The following is a 6,146-nucleotide window of genomic DNA, read 5'->3' as shown; positions in this document are numbered from 1 at the left end:
TGCAAGGGGCGGGCTGGCAGATTCATTTGTGGAAAGAGGACAGGGTGCTGGCAGCACAGGTCACCCCAGCTATCATCGGATAGCTCAAAGGGGGGGGGGGGGCGGGGGGGAACCCCCCAGGCCCAAGGTCTGGCATCCTCCCGCTGCCTGGCTGCTGGGGCTTGGAGCCAGGGCTTGGCTTCAGCACGAAGGATGGGGCAGGGGCAGGAACTGGGGCAGCGGCTCGGGCAGGGGCAGAGCAGGTTTAGAGGCAGGATCAGGGCACGGGCAGTGTCAGGGTCTGGTGCCGGCGCTGGGGAAGGGGCAGGCGCTTGGGCAGGGTCTGGGACACGGGCACGGGCTTGAGCAGGAGCAGGGGCGAGGGCAGGGCAGGGACGGGGGCTGGGAAATGGGCAGTGACTGGGGCGGAGAAGGTCAGGGGCTGGGAAAGGGACAGGGGCAGGGGTTTGGGTAGGGGTAGGGGCAGGGTCTGGGGCAGGGGTGTTAGCTGCGGCAGGAGCCGGGACCCGGCAGGGCCAACGGCCGGGGTAGGAGAACGGCTGGGGTAGGCTTAGGGGCAGGAGCTGGGGCTGGGGCAGGGGGCGGCGGGGCGGGGCGGCGGGTGGGCCGGGCAGAGCCGGGGCGGGGGGGGGGGCGGGCAGGGCTGCGGGGACCGGGGGGGGGGGGCCGGGCAGAGCCGGGGGGGCCGGGCAGGGCTGCGGGGCCGGGCCGGGCCGGGCACACCCGCTCGGCTCCCGCTGCCACCTCCCCGGGAGCGAGCCCCGCCGCGCCCTCCCGGCCCCCAACTCCGGCGCTCCCCTCCTCCTGCCCAGCCCTGCCTGCCCGTCCCTTCGTCGCTCCGTCCGCCCGTCGTCCGTCCGGAGGCAGGTAGGGGTTTGCCTTTCCTGGGGCGTTGTTTTCTGGGTGGGGGCGAGCTCGGGGCGGGGTGGTCCGGGACGGAGCCGCCGGTGCCGGTGCCGGTGCCGGTGCCGGTGCCGGTGCCGGTGCCGGCGCCGGTGCCGGCGCCGGTGCCGGAGGCGCTGCCCCGCACCGGACGGCCGCACGCTGCCCTCGCCCTGCTTCGGCCGGGTCCATCCTTGGGGCGGGGGGGTCACCCACGCAGGGACCCGGGTGGGGGGTGGCGGGACACACACGCACACACACGACCGGCACCGCTCCGGGAACCAGCCTGGGAGCGGGAGGCGAGCACCCTCCAAACCCAGGGGTGGCTCCGCGGAGCGGTGAGTCCCCGGTGTCCCCATCCTGAGGGGCTCCCCTCCCCCCCCCCCCCCCCCCGCTATGCCCCGCCACCTCCCCGGGTGTGCATCTCTGCGAGGCTGCTGAGAGTTTTCCGTCCCTGACTCCCAGCCCGGGATGCTGCTTGGCTCGGCAAAGGCTGGCCTCTGCCAAAACAAGCCCCAAAGCGCTGTCCCTGTGGCCCTGGTCCACAAGCGGGGGTCCCCAAGGGAGGCGGCTTGCCAAGCCCCCCGCCCGCCACTGCAGGAAGAAGCACCTGTGGGGACGGGTGGTGGTAGGGATGCTGTGTGGCCAAGCCCTGGGTGGTGGCTTTTGGCTGGTGACTTTTGGGTGCCAGCATCCTGTGGGGTCCCACTGGTGTCGGTCCGGTGGTTGTTTTAGAGCCTGGGCTCTGGGTGTGCTGGTCACCACTGAGCTGCTCATTGGTGCACCCAGCCGGGGTAGTGCATCTCCCCCCAGCATCAGTGTTGGGGGGAGGAAGGGAGCCCAGGCCTTGTTTCTGGAGCACACACCTCGAAGTTTCTGCCGCAGTTGGGCAAATCATCTCCTGGGAACCCATTTCCCCAGCTGGGACCTTTCTGTCCTTCCTCTGAAATTGGGCTGGTTCATCAGCATGTGCCTCAAGAGAGCACACGGTGCCCTGTGCTGGGGTTGCTTCCCCCTCCCCACATCACATGGAGCCGGATTGAGAGGGGTAGGTTTATTTGGGTATCACCCCTGTGGCAGCGGGCAGCATTTATTGCCCAGCTCCTCTCGGCCAGTCCCCCTGGGACTGGGTGAGGCCTTGCTGACCCGTCCTGGGGAGGGGGTGGCTCATGTCACCCTCCTCGCAGCAGCCCTGCTCTGTGCAGCATCCTCCGGTGGCCGCTGCACTGCAGAGCGTCCCCACCCCAGTGCGGATGCTGCATGGCCCCCCGGGAATGGCGCAGAGCCCCGCGCCGCAGGGCGTCCTTCCCCAGCTTGTGGCATGGTGAGCCTGGGGCAGATGGGGCAGCTCGGGGCTCTGATGCCCCAGGGGCTCCCACAGTGCTGGGGGTGTGGGGCGAAGCCAAGTGCTGTGGCCACGCAGCAAGGTGCAAGCATCCCAGGCTTTCCTGGCCTGCAGCTGTGGACAGTGCACGCTCTCCATCCTTGCGAGAGGAGAGAGCGTCTGCACATCCCTCAGGATGTGGAAGCAGGCGAGCGGGTGGTCCTGGTGGGACATGCACCAGTCACTGCTCTGTGCCAGTGTCTTGAGGGGGCTGGGAGGTGGACAGGGGTCCCCGAGGGTGGAGGGGATGGATAGCAGCACCTAGGGCAGATAGGCTCCGTCTGTAAGCAAGCAGCATGGGGATGGATGGAGAGCCTCGTGGGAGGTGAAAAAGGCACCCAAAATCTCTGTGACCTATTCCGTGCTTTCTAGGAGCATTTCCATAGTGGCCTCTGGGAGGATGCGAGAGGGAAACCCCTGCCTGAGCTCACTTTAAATGATGGCCGAGAAGGTGTAGCTCTGCCGTGGAATTTGGGGCAGGTGCCAAAACTGCTGCCACACACTCCTGGGGTGGGATGAGTGATGCTTAGTCCCTGTGCTGCCTCAGCCCCGGGTCCGTGGGGCTGCGCTGGGAGGCTCCAGCCCAGGTTAGTGGGTACAAATGTAACCCCTGGCTCCTTTCCTTTCTCTTTGCAGTGGCCTCAGGAGGGCATGGGCTTGTTTCAGGGCTGGAGCTGGCTTCCACCCAGCCGATGGTCACGCCTGCATGGCGAGGCTGGTGTGCTGCAGCCACCCCTGCATGCACGCTGTCCCTCCCACGGGGCAGAGCCTGGGGAGGGGGAACAAATGTCCCCAGACACCCCCTCCCTTCCCCAGCTGCCACAGGGCTGCCCGTGGTGCCCTGATCCAGCCCCGTGGGAAGGGGGCACGGTTCAGGCAACTGCCTGCAGCGCTAATGGCAGCGCTTCCTCCCGGCCTCAGTGCTCTGCTGGAAGCGCTGCTTCTTCACCCTGCTAATTGGGGAGGTGAAATAATGGCACTAAGATGTGGCCAGCATACCACCTGGTACCCGCTGGCTGCCTTTCCCTGCATGGAGGCTGCAGGGATGCCGGAGACGTGTGCCAGGCTGGGGGACAGTGTTTGTGTCCCTGGGGTGGACCCTTCACTCCCAGCCCTGGGGCAGTGATACCTGGGGCAGAGACAGGGGCAACCTTCATCCTCCTGCCCTGTCCCAGCACAGTGATGCCCAGAGCTGTCAGCACAGTCAAGGGTTGAGGCTCTCACCTTTCTACGCTGCAGAAATAGGTCCACTTTCATCAGGTTGGCAGGCAAGCTGGGTGCTACCCACCTCTCTGACTGCCTGTGGGGAAAACGCAAAGAAGAAAAACTCTTTTTAGCAGAGAAGGTCCCTCCTTTGAGTGTCCCCAAGGGGCTGTTTTGTGTTGAGGAGGGAATACGGGATTTTCCAGCAGGCAGGTTCCCCCCATTTTGGGGAAAGCCCATCAAGACTCGGCACTCCGATTGATGGTGAGCCCTTTACAGGAGCTATGGATGGTTGGTGACTTCCTAAATGAAGCAAGCACTCAGGAGTGCAAAAACTAAATGCTTTCCTCCAAAAATGGTATCATGAAGCGCTTTGAATTTTCCACCTTATTTTTTCGGTTGCTTCTTCCCTTTGCCGAACCCCAAACTCTGGCCTGTTTGGGCAGGCTTTGCGATGAGACACGCAGAAGAGAAATGCCATTCACCAGCTGGAGGGGATGTGGTTCCAGCCCCCTTTGATCTGGCAGCAGCCCATCACCAGGGTCTCATGGCGTGTGCCCCCCAGCCTTGCCAGGGGACTGTTGGTATCACGTCCACCAGCCTGGTGAGTGCACATTGTGGGGAAACACAGGATCAACCAGAGGAGGAGAAAGAGGGTCTGCATGCAAAGGCAAGCAGTCAGCCTCTCCCAGGAAGGGGTTAATCCTGGAGCTCCAGATCCGGTATCCTATTGCTGCCTGCTTTGGGTAAAAGCTTTTTTGGCTCCATTTCAAGGGCAGTGGCTGGAGGATGACTCATGCATCCCTGCCACCAAGGAGTAAACCCTCTTGTCCAGACTTTCCCAGCCCAAGGTGATGGTTTCCTGAAAATCCAAGTGCCCTGGAGGGCCCCGGGATTTGGGAAAAGCTGCTTCCCAGCAGTGCTAGGACCCACTTGTCCTTAGGGACTTGGGGTGGCAGCATCTCCAGCATGGATGCTGGGTGATGCTGAAGTGCCTGTGTGGGTGTCCCCAGGATGGGGACCTGCTGTGGTGGGCATGGAGTGAGTGACCAGCACAGGCACAGCCTGTCCGCACTCAGCTTGGGGTGGGAAGGGAGCAGGGTCTTTTTCTTAAAAGCCACTAGACGATAATAAGTTAAGCAATGCATTTGGAAATGTAAGTGATGTACTGCTGCAAGTGGAAGTAGCAAATGCTCTGCTTATTCCTGATGTTAGCAGCTGAGCTGCTGCTCGTGGAGGGGTTTCTCACCTGGGATCTGTGGCTTTGCTATGTGTGTGGCTTTGCTATGTGTGTTCATAGTGGACATTGCACGAACACAGGACTCATGGAAACACCAAACCACAGCCAGTGTGGGGCTAGGGGTGCTGCCAGGGGTCTCTGCCTTGAAAACTCCCGCCTTGTGCAAGCACACCATGACATGGGCTCTGCCTCCCAGGTCCCCCCCCATGACATGGTTGCACATCTCTGGTTGCAACATCTTTGCCCCATCACCCTTGTGAGGATTTTGGGGAGGGGGGTTGCCGCTGAGCAACTGAGTGCCTTGCATTGCACTGGGGCCCGTTGTTTGGAGGGTGCTTTTGCCCCAGCACAGCCTGACTCTCATCCCTTTTGTCTGCAGGGCAAGAGCCGCCCTGCCGGCTGCACCGTCAACTTCCCAACGCCGCCAGATGTGCCTCCAAGTCATACTGAGCAGGAGATCGGCCCAGGGGGTAAGGAGGCAGGAATGGCCCTGATGCATGTCCAGAGCTGCCCAGGGGTCTCCAGGTGTGACAGTGGTATGTCCCCCCACTCCCCGGCACAGGTCACGCTGGCTGGTGGCAAGGCACAGGTCAGACCGGCTCTGTGCTACTGAGGGGTGGTGTGTGGCCGCTCCATCCCTTCTTACCCAGGTGATGTTAGGAAGCTGGGTGATCTATGATGAGGTCTCTGCTGCCCGTTGTGCTCCTGAAACTATAAAAATGAGGACTTTGGGTGATGGCAGTGGATGAGGGCATGCAGGTTTCAGTGCCTGAAGTGAACATCTCCTCTCTTTTGTGCGTTTTGGGAAAGCCCACAGGAGAGCCCTTCCTGGTGTGCAGGCAAAAAAATGGAGGGCTCGGAAAAAGTTCTGAGGTTTCAGGGTGAAATTATTTCATGCCAGGCAGCCTAATTCATCTCTGGAGCAACGCTGCTCAGGGCAGGAGCTGGACCAGAGACCTCCAGAAATGCTCACAGCCTGACTCGCTCTGTGACTCTAGCCTTCCTTTAATGATTCAGTACTTAAAGGCTTTTATTTGACTGATAACATGAAGGCAATATTTTGGGGAGCGGTAGAGAGGAGACTCCCAGGGTATCTGTGAAACGAAACCCTTCTCTGTGGTGGTGCAGCTCCATGGGGCAGGCGAACCTCTCCACTGTGGTTGCCTGTGGCCACTGCATGAAATGCACCTTGGGAATCTTGGGAAGCTGCAAAGCCCAAAGCCAGCAGGCAAAATCCATAGGTTTCAATATCTCATAGCTTTGGAGGAGATTCTCCTGATCTGGCTATGTTGGCTGCTTTGTGTCAGGGGAACAGGGTGCCTTGGGGACACCCAGGGTGTGCTGCCTGAGCTTGTCAGGGTGAGAGATCTTGCAGGACACATGAGGCTGTGATGGGGAGGACGGTGAGTGCATGGTGAGGTGCAGAGAAGCAGCCCT

General features: G+C 61.8%; 1 protein-coding gene across 1 annotated transcript in view; it reads left to right on the top strand.

Moving 5' to 3' along the window:
- The first annotated feature begins 5,084 nt into the window (after positions 1 to 5,084).
- Positions 5,085 to 6,146, top strand: part of PCBP3 (poly(rC) binding protein 3) — a 59,482-nt gene continuing 58,420 nt past the window's right edge. Inside the window, exon 1 of the mRNA XM_049807067.1 lies at positions 5,085 to 5,179. The gene's annotated coding sequence lies outside the window, so the exon portion shown is untranslated. The remainder of the gene's footprint in view (positions 5,180 to 6,146) is intronic.

This window comes from Accipiter gentilis, chromosome 1, assembly GCF_929443795.1.
Source record: "Accipiter gentilis chromosome 1, bAccGen1.1, whole genome shotgun sequence".
In the NCBI taxonomy this organism is placed as follows: Eukaryota; Metazoa; Chordata; class Aves; order Accipitriformes; family Accipitridae; genus Astur; species Astur gentilis.
The sequence above is the reverse complement of the archived record's forward strand: the minus strand, read 5'-3'. Positions and strand labels throughout refer to the sequence as shown.